Here is a 12586-nt window from a genome sequence, read left to right as displayed (position 1 = left end):
CAGACATGGGGCTATTCAGGTTACCCAATTCTTCTTGAGTGAGCTCTGATACTTTGTGTCTTTCCACGAATTTGTCCATTTCATCTAAATTGTCAAATTTCTCCGCGCAAGATTATTCATGATGTTCCCTCTGTATTCTTTTAATTTCTGTAACACCTGTGGTTGTGTCTCCTCTCTCATTCCTGATACTGGTAATTTCTGTCTTCTTGCTATTCTCCTCTGTCTGGCTACACGTTTACTAATCTTTTGAGCTTTTCCAAGAATCAGCTTATGATTTCATTGATTTTCTCTGTTGTTTTCCTGTTTTTTAAATATTTCATTGATGTTTATTATTTCCCGTCTTCTGCTTATTTAGGGTTTCATTTGCTCTCCCTTTTTTTTGTAGTTTCTTAAGGTGGAAGCTGAGGTTATTGATTTGAGAATTTTTCTGCAAAAAATAGGCATTTAGTGCTATAAATCTCTGCCTCTAACTAGAACTTTAGCTGCACTGTACAAATTTAATATGTTGTGTTTCTATTTTCATTCACTTCAAATACCTTCTAATTTTCCTTTGAATTTTTTTCTTTGATCCATGGCTTCTTTAGAAGTATGTTACTTAGCTTCCAAATATTTGAGTATTTTCCAGATATAGTTCTGGTATTGATTTCTAATTTAATTTTATTTTGATCAGGAGACATACTTTGTATGATTTGAATCCCTTTTTTTTTTAAGAGATTGGCACCTGAGCTAACATCTGTTGCTAATCTTCTTTTATTTATTTTTCCTTCTTCTTCTCCCCAAAGCCCCCAGTACATGGTTGTATATTCTAGTTGTGAGTGCCTCTGGTTGTGCTATGTGAGACACACCTCAGCATGGCCTGACAAGTGGTGCCATGTCCATGCCCGGCATCTGAACCAGTGAAACCCTGGGCCACCAAAGTGGAGCACGTGAACTTAACCACTCGGCCACGGGGCCAGCCCCTGAATTCCTTTAAATTTATTGAGACTTGCTTTATGTCCCAGAATGTGGTCCATCTTGGTAAATGTTTCATGTGCACTTGAAAAAAATGTTTATTCCAGCATTGCTGGTTGAAGCTGTATAAATATCAATTACGTCAAGTCAGTTGATATTGTTTTTCTAGTCTTTTTATGATTACTATTTGTTGTTTATCATGACTGGTTGTCGTATTAATTATTAAGAGAGAGATGTTGAAATCTTCAACTATAATTAATTATTTTTCTATTTCTCCTTGTCATTTTATCAGTTTTTGCTTTATGTATTTTGAAGTTCTATTTTTTGTTGGGTCCCTTAATCATTATATATAATTACCTTGTTTGTTCTCGGTAATATTTATTTCTGCTTTGTTTGATATTAATGTAGGCATGCTCACTTTATTTTGATTAGAGTTAGCATGGTATATCTTTTTCTATGCTTTTACTTTTTTAAACTGTTTGGAACTTTATATTTGGACTGAATGTCTATTTACAGGTTATAATTGGGTCTTGCTTTTTCTTTTTCTTTTTTAATCCAATCTGACCATCTCTCTTAATTGAGATTTTTAGGCCATTTCTATTTAATATAATTATCTATTTTGGGTTTAAATCTACTCTCTTAATGTTTATCCTATCTCTTCTTTGTTCCTTTTTTTTTTGTCTTTTTCTACCTTCTTTTGGATGAATTATTTTCTATAATATCATTTTACTCCACTCTTGGCTTATTTTCTATATCTCGAGTTTTATTTTCTTTAGTGATTGCTGTAGGGTTTACAATTTAATCTTTAATTTATAATAACAACATTGTCTTTCTTCTCTTGTAGTGCAAGAACCTCTCAACAGCATTATTCCCTTTACCTTCTTTCATCCTTTGTGCGGTTGTTGACATATATTTTACTTCTGTTTATGCTACAAACCCCACACCACATTGCCATTATTTTTGCTTTAAGCAGTTATCTTTTCAATATTAAATATAAGAAAAAAGTGTTTTTAATTTACTCACATATTTATCACCTTTTAGGCTTATAATTCCTAGCGTAAACCCAGATTCCCAGACTTTCATGTGCAATAATTTTCCTTCCTCCTAAAGAACTTGTTTCTATATTTCTTGAGGTACAGATCTTCTGGAGATGAATTCTCTCAGTTTTTTGTCTGAAAGTATTTATTTAACCTTTATTTTTAAAAGATTTTTTTTGCTGGGCAAAGAATTCCAGGTTGACAGAATTTGTCTTTCAATAGTTCAAAGATGTTGCTCCACTCTCTTCTTACTTTAATAGTTTCTGGTGATAAGTCTGCCATCAAAAATCTTTGATGTTTTGAATGTACCTTTTTTTTGTATGGCTGCTTTAAAAATTTTCTCATTATCACTGGTTGGCATCATTTTCTTTAGATTTATTCTGCTTGGGGTTTGTTGAATTCCTTGGATCTTTGGGTTTATATTTACTAACTACCAATTTGGCAAAAAAAAAAAAAATCACTATTTCTTCAACGCTTGTCTTCCCTCTTTCTTTTCTTTTTTAAAAATTCCAATTAAATGTATATTACACCCCTTGATGTTGTCCCATAATTTGCTGACGTTCTGTTAATTTTTTAAAGTCTTCTTCTATGTGTCTTATTTTGTATAGTTCCTATTGCTGTATCTTCTAGTTCACTAATATTTTCTTCTAATTATATAATTTGATTTTAACCTCATCCAGTGTATTTTTTCATTTAAGCTATTGTAGTTTTCATCTTTAGAAGTTCCACTGGGCTATTTTTTATGTGTTACATCTCTCTCCTCATTATGCTCATGTTTTCCTCTACATTCAGGAACATATAGCATATATTTAGAATAGCTGTTTTGACGTCCTTGTCTGCTCATCCATTATTTCTTTCATTTCAGGGTCTGTTTCTATTGAATGATTTTTTGCCTGGTTATGAACCATATTTTCATGCTTTTTGCATGCCTGGTGATATTTGACTGGATACGGAACATTGTGATTTTTATATTGTTGATTGCTAGATTTTCTGTATTCCTGTAAATGGAGCTGGGTTTTGCCTGGTGAGCAGCTAAGTTACTTGGAATCAGTTGGATCTTTTAGAACTTTCTTTGATGAAGAAATGTTCTATGATCTGTGCTGTTCACAGTGGTAGCCACTACTCACCTGTGGGTCTTGAGCAATTTCTATATGGCTAGTGTATATTTTTAAATAGCCACATCTGGCTAGTGGCTACCATATTGAACATTAGCTTTAGAGGCTTGCTTTCAAGTTCATTAAGGGCATATCCAGTGAGCCTTTATTCTAAGATTATTTAGCCCCACCTCTAAGGTGATGTCCTTCTGAAGATTCTCCCTAATGCCTGCTGTCTTAGGAAGTATTTCATTTCTGATTAGTGGCACATGAACTATTCCCAGCTTTGTGTGAGCTCTGGGAATTGTTCTGTCTATGCATTTCTGGTGGTTCTTCTCCTGGCATCGGTGGTTTCCTCTTATACATATGTGTTTCACTACCCAGCCAAAGACTTGAGGGGACCCCTCTGTGGATTTTTGGAGCTTTCCTTCTGTACAGCCCCTTCCTTTTCAGTATTGACAGATAGAAATGGCAAGCAATAGGATATATTGGAGAATATGAGGAAGCCATTTGGTGTAAACCTAATTTGGCCTGACCTTGTCTTTCCAAAAGGGCCTGACCATGGCCGTTGAGCATGCATTGTATATCTGCTTTAGATGTTCCCTATGGCAAGAACAAAGGCTCTTGAGATAAAGGTGCAACTTCCCTCCCCCTCCCAACGTTGGCATTTCCTTAAGGATTAAGCATCTTTCCTTAGGCTAGGAACTGATTGCTATGCTCACCTGTGACCACCCAGCTCGAGACAATAGACTTGCCTCCTGCTATGCCCTCTGAGATAGCCGACCCACTACCTGCTGTGTCCATCAAGCGCTGTGCTGACAGGGCAATGTTGTGACTATTGTGGGAGGGACATTTCAATCATATGTGAAACGTCCTGCTTGGGGGTATATAACCACTCTGTACACCTCACTTCTTTGGTGCCCTTTCTTCCTTTGGGAAGAAAGGCCATGGGCCATGGTCCTCAGATTTTAGCTCAGAATAAACTCTCCCAAATTTTCATTTATAGATTGGTTATGGATTATTTTCATTGACAGTATTCTATCCTGAAAATTCTGGTTTTCTTGGCCTTTCCAAACTCTAATCTCTGTATGCACAAAGGCAGACACCAGGCTCTGTTTGGGGTCCCTCTCCCTGGAGGGAAGCTTGGAAATTGCCGCCCCACAGTAAGCTGATAAAATCGTAGGGTTCACCTTGTTTGTTTCCCTTCTCTTCAGGATCCCAGTCCTACACTGCCTGTCGTCCAATGTCTAAAAACTGTTGTTTCATGCAGAAGAATTCCTGTTGCCCAGAGGGGAGGCAGAAAGGGTCTGCTTTCCAACGTGCAGTTCAGTTAGTTATAGTGACTAATATAAGTGTTTGGTAAATTCACTTAAGAGCTTACTCATGAAATATGATAAAATGATCCTTAAGCAGGTTCCTTTTGATACTAAGCTCCCATCTAAATCCTAAAGACTCTTGATTTAAATAAAAATAGCCAAAGAAGATGGGCCTATTGAAGAAACACACCTTGGAGAAACACATCTTTTCTGGTTTGTTGGAGTTCCCGTTTGAGTGGCAGAGAGAAGGGAGTTGCAGTGAGTTATTTCGGGCCTAGAAAATCTTCTCCAGGGCCATCAATATGGGCTCAGATTTGCTTAGGAAACCCTGTCCCTTAGCATCTTCTGTCAACAGCTTGGAGGATTGAGATTAAATTCAAATATATTGTGGGCATTTTTAGAGGGAATAGCATATGGCTTCTTCCTTTCTTCCTCCTGGCTCCTGGTGGCTTCTGCCCTGACCCCCTCCCACCCCACCAGGCAGAGGATAAAAGGGAAAGCTCTCTCCTAGGGCTGGATAGACCAGCCCTATCGGCAAAGACAACATGTTCTGGGAAGACAGCGTGGTCAAGGTTTTTTTTTTTTGTTAACAAATGTGCTTGGCTGGGGTCGACTAGTTTTCAGTTTCTGAAACCTCAAGAACATGCTCAGAGGAAGCTGTTGGAAATTTGGGGGGCATGAAAAAATCCCTTCATGGCCGATTTGACTTTCCAAAAACCTTTGGAGTCACCCTTTTCAAAAACTCATAAAGAAATTGAGATGTAAAGATGTCAAGCAGTTCCTCCTCTAGAATTTTCTAAAGCTTTGCTGTGCTTGATAATATTCAAGTCCTACTTACAGAGTTACAACTTAGATGTGTGGATACCTTAGATAGTGATGCTATTTATCTTTTAGAGCCATTTTTTTCTGTAGTAATATTTATTTCTCCACCTAATAAACTAAAATTAGACAATTTCATTGGATTGAGGGGAAATGAGAAGAGATAACCAGCTTAATTTACCCTCTTTGTCCTGAAGGAGAGCACCTTTGATTTTTCTTAGGTGACTTAAGAGTTAGGACCCCATCTATACCAACCTGGCTTTCCCACTTGGCAACCAAACACGATGAAATACTTCAGAAGACTGTGGCCTGACGCCGAGTCCTCTCTGTGGCAATAAACATGGAATTCAGGTGCATTCACCACTTTCGCTTAATACAATTTGTCTAATGTCCTCATCATTTCATTGTCACAAACCCAAACAGTAACCTGGTTCTAATTTGGGTTTTGGATGGCGTTGTCAGTGTTAGGCAAGACTTTCGGTCTCTTTTTGTTGGCAGGTGTGGAATTTCTCATCAAAGAACATTAGTTACATGTGAATGCTGACTTAAGGTTATGTTGTGGGACATCTGTGCTTGGGCCTTGGGTCCCAAGGACCCCATTTGTGGGACCACAGCCAACTTAGCTGCCCATCATGCAGTGTCAGGGGAGCAGAGTGTCTACCCTGGCCTGGGAGTGGGTTGGCTCATCTATGTGGTGTCAACAACTAGTTGGGAAAGTGACGAAATAAGGTCAAAATGGCCTTGGTTGCTCTTCCCAAAGATTCTTTTTACTGGTTTCAACTCTCTATTTTAAAATAAGAATTCCCCTGAATTCAGTGATGTTTGCCTATTGCCTACCTCAGACCTGGCACTGTGTTAGCTGCTGGGGATGCAGTGATAATGTGGATGGGCAAGATTCCTCCTCCAAACTGACCACTGAGTGGGCGAGGGAGACAGACAGTCAAATAGGCTATTACAGTATGTGCTGTGATGGGGGTAGGGGTACCACATGCTGGCAGACTTGGAAAGAGACGTGCACAGTCAGGATCAGAATTGAGGGCACTGGGCGGCCTCCTGGGTGCTGCCGTGTGTAAGGTGGGGAAGCTCTGGGTACATAGGAGTTAGATAAGAGGAAGCTGTAAGGTCAGGATCTGTAAGAGTTAGTCAAGAGGAGGCTGGCAGGGAGAGGGTGAGAGTGGAGAGGGAAGCGAGGCTGGGAGAAAGAGAGGGAGCTGGATATCTGTCGCTGTGTAATATTCCACTCTGAAACTCAGTGGCCTAAAACATCAGCAGTTTTTTTACCACCTCTCCCGGATGTGTGGGTCAGGAGTCTGGGAAGGGCCTTACCAGGTGGTTCTGGCTCAGGCAGCTGGTGCAGGAGCTCCCACAGGAGGGCTGGGCTCTCTCCCTCTCTTTCCATGTCATCTCAGGGCCTCTCCAGGCCATCTCCACATGGGCCAGTGTGGGCTTCTTTACAGCAGAGTGACCCTGGTATGTGGCCTGCTCCAAGGCAGCTGGGGACTTGAGGAGCATGCATTCCAGGGGACCGGGGGATGTAGCCTCAGAATTGCACATTGACTCCATGCTGCTGGGCACAGGACAGCGGGTGAGGGGACACAGACTTGACCTGCTGGGGAGGGGATCAAAGAATGCACAAAGGGCTGGACACGGCCCATCTGGTCAATTCAAAGAAGCTTGTGGTAGCTGGAGCCTAAGGGAGCTGTAGGAACAGGCAGATGATGAAGCTGGAGAGGACCGAGGCGCCAGCACGTGGCAGCCTTCTACGCCCTCCTCTGGAGCCTGACCCTTTGCTGAGGCGAGCAGGAAACCCAGGCACACTCTGGATCAGGGGTCAGGCATCACTCAGGGAGGGAGTACAGTATGTGCCGTGGGGAGCAGTAGCTTGGCAGGCCGTCAGATTGGGAGTGGGGCAGTGGGGGGTTCTGTCAGTGGTTGGGGTGAGGGCTGGTGGTGGGGTGCAGATGAGTGATGTATTGATAGATGCCTAGAAGTAGAATTCGACAGGTTTGAGGTCTGATTGAACTGGGGGCAAGACATGGGGAGCAATGGGGATGGTGCCCAGGACTGTGGCTTGGGCCACCAGGGGGCAGGCACTGCGGCCGCGGAGTGTGGGAGCCAGGAAGGAGAGGACCTAGTTTGGGACAGAACCCTGGAGCTTCCTCTTGCTCAGTTTTTCTCTGTGGAGTCAGGTGTCGTTGCTCTGCCATCATGAGGGCGTGAAACTGAGCCAAGCCCACCCACCTCCCATGTGGCCCGCAGCCCCGAATCCTGCCTCACACTGGCTCTTGGGCCTTTGTCGCCAGGAGAAGGTGGAGCAGGAGGGCTGTGGTGTCCAGTCTGTGCTCGTCCCCAACGCTGAGCTGGGGCCTCGGGGTGACTGGGAGGTTTCCTACTGGTCAAAAGGCTTTTTCTGTTTTGTTTTAAAATTGTGGCAAAATATACATACGATAAAATTTACCATTTTAAGTGTACATTAAGCACATCTATCCGTCTCCAGAACTTTCTCATCTTTCCAGACTAGAACTCTGTACCCATTAAAATCAACTCCCTATTTCCCCTTGCCCCAGCTCCTGGCAACCACCATTCTATTTTCTGTCTCTATGAATTTGATGACCTTAGGTACCGCATATGAGTGGAATGATATGATATTTGTCCTTTGGTGACTGGCTTATTTCACTCAGCATAATGTCCTCAAGGTTCATCCATGTTGCAGCGTGCGTCAGAATTTCCTTCCTTTTTAGGGATGAATAATATTCCGTTGTATGTATCTACCTCATTTTGTTTGTCTGGTCATCTGTGGATGGGTACTTGGGTTGCCTCCACCTTTTTGTGGCTATTGCGGATAATGCTGCTATGAACAGGGGTGTGCAAATACCTGTTTGAGTTCCAGCTTTCAATTCTTTTGTGTATACACCTAGGAGTGGAATTTCTGGGTTACATAATAATTCTGTATTTAACTTTTGAGGAACCACCACACTGTTTTCCACAGCAGCTGTCCCATTTTCCATTCCCACCAACAGTGCACAAGCGTTCCAAATTCTCCACATTTTCCCCAACACATATTTTCTGTTTTTTTGATAGTAGCTGTCCTAATGAGTATGAGATGATATCTGCTTGTGGTTTTGATTTGCATTTCCCTAATGATCAGTGATGCTGAGCGCTGGTTGAAAGGTTTCCACCAGAACGTAGCTGCCTTTGGGGAAATCAGCAAACTGGGCAGCAGAGAAAGTGCGTGTGGGAAGGACAGACAGGGAGGCCCATGGAAATCACGCTGCCCCATGCACTGGATCGCCTGGCCAGAGGCAGGGCCCTTGGAGGGACTCCTAACACAGGGATGGGATAGGCGACTGGTGCAGGGAACCCCAGAGATGGGAGCTCCGCTTACGGCACCACTGGCTGGGAGTGTCGGCTAGAAGCAGACCATTTCAGTACTTCTTAACTTGGACTGCTGACACCTTCAGCCTTGATCAGTAGGGAAGAATGGGCTGATGTAAGTACAGAAATACCGAGTGAGATTGACCCTCTAGTCTGGAGTTTATAAACATAAAAGAAGAGTGCGGCAGCCAAAAAATTTCCAAATTCAAGGGAAAATAGAGGACTGACTATAGAAAACAGGAGGGCCGGCGCCGCTAATGTCACTCCAGAGATATCATTGGGGGCGGGGGTGGGAGGGCTCCAAAGAGAGCTAGGAGCACCTATGAGCTCGGAAAGATGGTAACAGGAGACGGGAGTCTGGGCTGGGATGCAGGAGAGGACTGATGACATGTAAGGACCTGGAAAAGTGGCGTCACTGTGGCAGTGCCCAGAATGAGGCTCGAGAAAAATGCTGGAACAGCAAAAAGACTTGAAAACTAAATGACGTTTGGATGAATGATGAACACAGAACGGTCGGCTCTGCTTGGGGGTGATGGTGGGCATAGCTCCTTAACCCTCCATTATCCAGTTGTCCTCTGCTCTGGAGTGGCGTTTGTGACTCTGGGTGTCTTGGAGTCTCCTGGGAGCGCTCCCACCTACTGCTGCCCTTTCCCTCCCCCTGGAGAGTCTGAGGAGGTGGACCGGAAGTGGGGCCTGAACTGTTCTGTTAACAAGTGCCCAGGTGACGGGAAAGCCCAGGCGGGCTTGGGCATCCTGTCTGGGAGCTGGCAGGTGAGGGTGAGAACCACCACCAACTTTGGCTCCAGTCCTGGATCTACCCAGAGTCCTGGTGCAAAGGAGGAGCCCTCTGCTCAGCTGGCTCCGTTGGGGTGAGACTGAGGACGTGTAAGCAGGACTTGGGGTGGTGACAGGCTCTGGTGACATGGCCCAGGGCTCTCTCTTCTTCCCTTAGACTTTATATCTGAATGATGGAAGGACCGTACGAGACAACTGTGTCCAAACTCATGGTGTTATCTAGGCCAGGATGCTTTCCACATGCGCAGACTTTGGGTTTTGACTAGAGTTCCTTTTCATATGCAAATGCTTCTCTCATGTGGCCACCCTCTGTTTAGACTTTGGATCTATGACATGGGCATATGGGAGCCTCACGCATAGCCTAGGGTCTCAAAAGATGTGGTTAGGGCCTCTTTTGATGTCGGAATCCACCACTCTCTTAGGAAGGGGGAGCTGGCTTCTCTTGCATGCTCCCAGTGGTGGGGAGCTCAGTTCTCCTCACGTGACTCTCGCCACATGGAGGCAGCTCTGGTCCCTCGAGATGCCTTCCTTACAGCGAGTGTGAATCAGCCTCCCAGCTGCCCTCCCACCCAGGCGTGTTATTCACTCTTCCCTCACCGTGGAGATGCTGTGGGGACATGGAGACATCCACGCATCTCCCCTACATCTTCTCTTTTCCAGGCCAAACAGAGGCCAGGAGCACTTGTCAAAGTTTAATGTGCAAACGTGTCCCTGGGGAATCTTGTGAAAATGCAGACCGAGGTCTGGATTTCTAGCGAGCTCCCTGGTGATGCGGAGGCTGCTGGCCCAGGGACCACACTTGCAGAAGCCGAAGCTTGGGTGGGGGGTTGAAGCATGTCCACCTACAAGTGAGAGAGGCCCGACTTCCCGGCTCACTTAGTGGCTGTGTGACCGTGGGAAGTTGCTCCATGTCTCAGTGCCTTTGCTTCCTTCACAGTAACACGAGGCTAACCAGGGAAGCTCTCATAGGTTCATTATGAGGACAGAGGCCAGGCTGAAAGCTCCCCGCTCAGGGGCTGGCACGGGGCATGCGATCGACAACGTGAGCTCTTGGTCATTTTCAGCTGAACAGCCCCAGGGCCTTTGATCATCCCCTACAGGTGCTCTAGATTTATGTCCCCTCCCCAGGAGACACTCAGAGGGGCCACAACTTGTAGTAAAGAGCCAGTGCGCTAAACAGAAGGTGCAAGCGTGGCCTTTACCTACAATTTCCACAAACGATGCTTTCACAATTCTCACTACTATCCTATCAAACACAATGCAGAAATAACTGTTTCTCTGGGCAACTCAGATGAGTTAAATGTCAATTCAGAAGCCGAAGGACATATCAACAAAGGTCTATCCTATGAGGCTACCCGGGTTCCACTCTTCTACTGATTAGAAATGCTAACGATAATTAGCTAACTCATTACACTTTGATATGACAGGACAAATCTATTAGTGTTTAATGACTGTCACTTTTGTTTATAGAGGGATGAAAGCTGAGGAAACTGTTTCTTCATAAGCTGATGCACCACTCTGTGTTTCTTGACTCAGCTCAGGTGCCATCTCCTTCAGAAGCCCCTTTTCCCTCCCCATGGGGCTGTAATCGTTTTCCTTCTCTGTTAGATTTTAATTCCTTAGGTGCAGGTCCTATGATCATGGTATCTTTAGTGTGCAGAGAAGTGCCTGGCACAGAGCAGGAACCCTGAAAATGTTTGTAAAAGGGAGACAGGGCAGGAGGAAGAAAACAAGGAAGAGAAGGAAGGCAAGAAGGAAGGAGGGGGAAAAAGGGGGGGAAAGAAGGAAGGAAGGGAGGGAGAGAGAGAGGAAAAGAGGGAGGGAAGAAGGAAGGAGGGGACAATGACCCCCCCCTCCCTGCCCAGGGACAAACAGAGAGAGGAGAGCATCATTTGCAAATGAGTCGGTCCTCGCTGACTTTCGTCCCTGGAGGCGTGGTTGGCTTCTTAGGGACTTGGGCACTTGGCTGTAAGTGGCGAGGCCTTCCCTGCAGCTGACTTGCTGGGGAGCCCGGTGCCTGAGGAATGCCTGCTCTCTGACGGGAGTGGCTGCTGCCTTCTGCCAGATGCCGCTTCCTCGTTTGCATCCATGGGGCAAAGAGGCCAGGGGCCTTGACCTTGCTCTCCAGCTACCTTCCTTCCTCTTTTAGCTCCATCAGTAGCTCTGCTCACACTGGTTCTAAGATGGAAGGCGACTGCTGCCCCAAACAGAAGCTCCCCTTATGTAAAGGGTATTTTTCCTTGTGGGGACGTGGTTATTACAACTAGTTATTTTCTAACTGAGGGACTTTGTTAGCCATTCTTTGCCTGGGCCCCGAGGATTTTAAGAAGAGACATCACTTTTCCTATTTGAGTAGGACAACAGCAAGGTGAGAGGACACTTGGCCATTTGGTGGCGGAGCCAGGATCCCAACTTTGTCCTCTTCGCTTGCACCCCACTGAGTGACTTGTGGGAACCGAATTTCTCCACCCATGGCCTGCCTGCATTCCTGGCTCCTCATCTGGTTGACTCACTCCGTGTAGACAAATTTAATGGCACTGGGCTGGGAGATTTGAGTAGTATTTTCACAATGAAATTAAGGTTGGGAAAGCAAATAGGTGTAAAATCCCAAATCCTGCATTTATGCGTGTCTGGGACTTGGTGAGCAGGCACCGCCCCACCCTCCCAGCCTAGAAACGGCATCTTTGCCAAAAGAACAGGGACGATGCATTTTGTGTGGTCCCCTGGGGCGTGGGCCGCCCAGACCCGACAGCTGCCTGGACAGCTGCCCTTTCTAAACAAGGAGGGAGGCGCTGGTTGCCCCTGTCTTTCCCACAGCACAGGAATTAAGAGGCTTAGCGGAAGCCCCGGGTGGCAGCCCCTGAGGACCGGCCCGGCACGGTTGCCCTCAGCGGGCATCTGCTCACAGACCCTCAGTGCTTTCAGAGGTGCAGAGGCGCCTACTGCACTCCGATCCCCTGAGTGCGTTCAGATACTGCCCTCCAACTCCCCAAAGGGACTTGGGGAAAATACAGTCTCCTTTTGAGCACAGGGCACAGGTACCGGTCACTAAATTGGGACAGTTGGGGTCTGATTCTGGTCCTGGGCCATCCTTGAGGGTGGGCTTGGGTCCTCTTTATCTTTCCCTGCCAAGGCTGTCCTGTTGGGATGTGCAGACCCCGCGTGGCTGCCAGTGATGGACGGCCTGGGGGCTCGCGGT

The sequence above is a fragment of the Equus quagga genome, chromosome 2 (genome assembly GCF_021613505.1).
Source record: "Equus quagga isolate Etosha38 chromosome 2, UCLA_HA_Equagga_1.0, whole genome shotgun sequence".
NCBI classification, from domain to species: domain Eukaryota; kingdom Metazoa; phylum Chordata; class Mammalia; order Perissodactyla; family Equidae; genus Equus; species Equus quagga.
Note: the sequence above shows the minus strand (reverse complement) of the source record.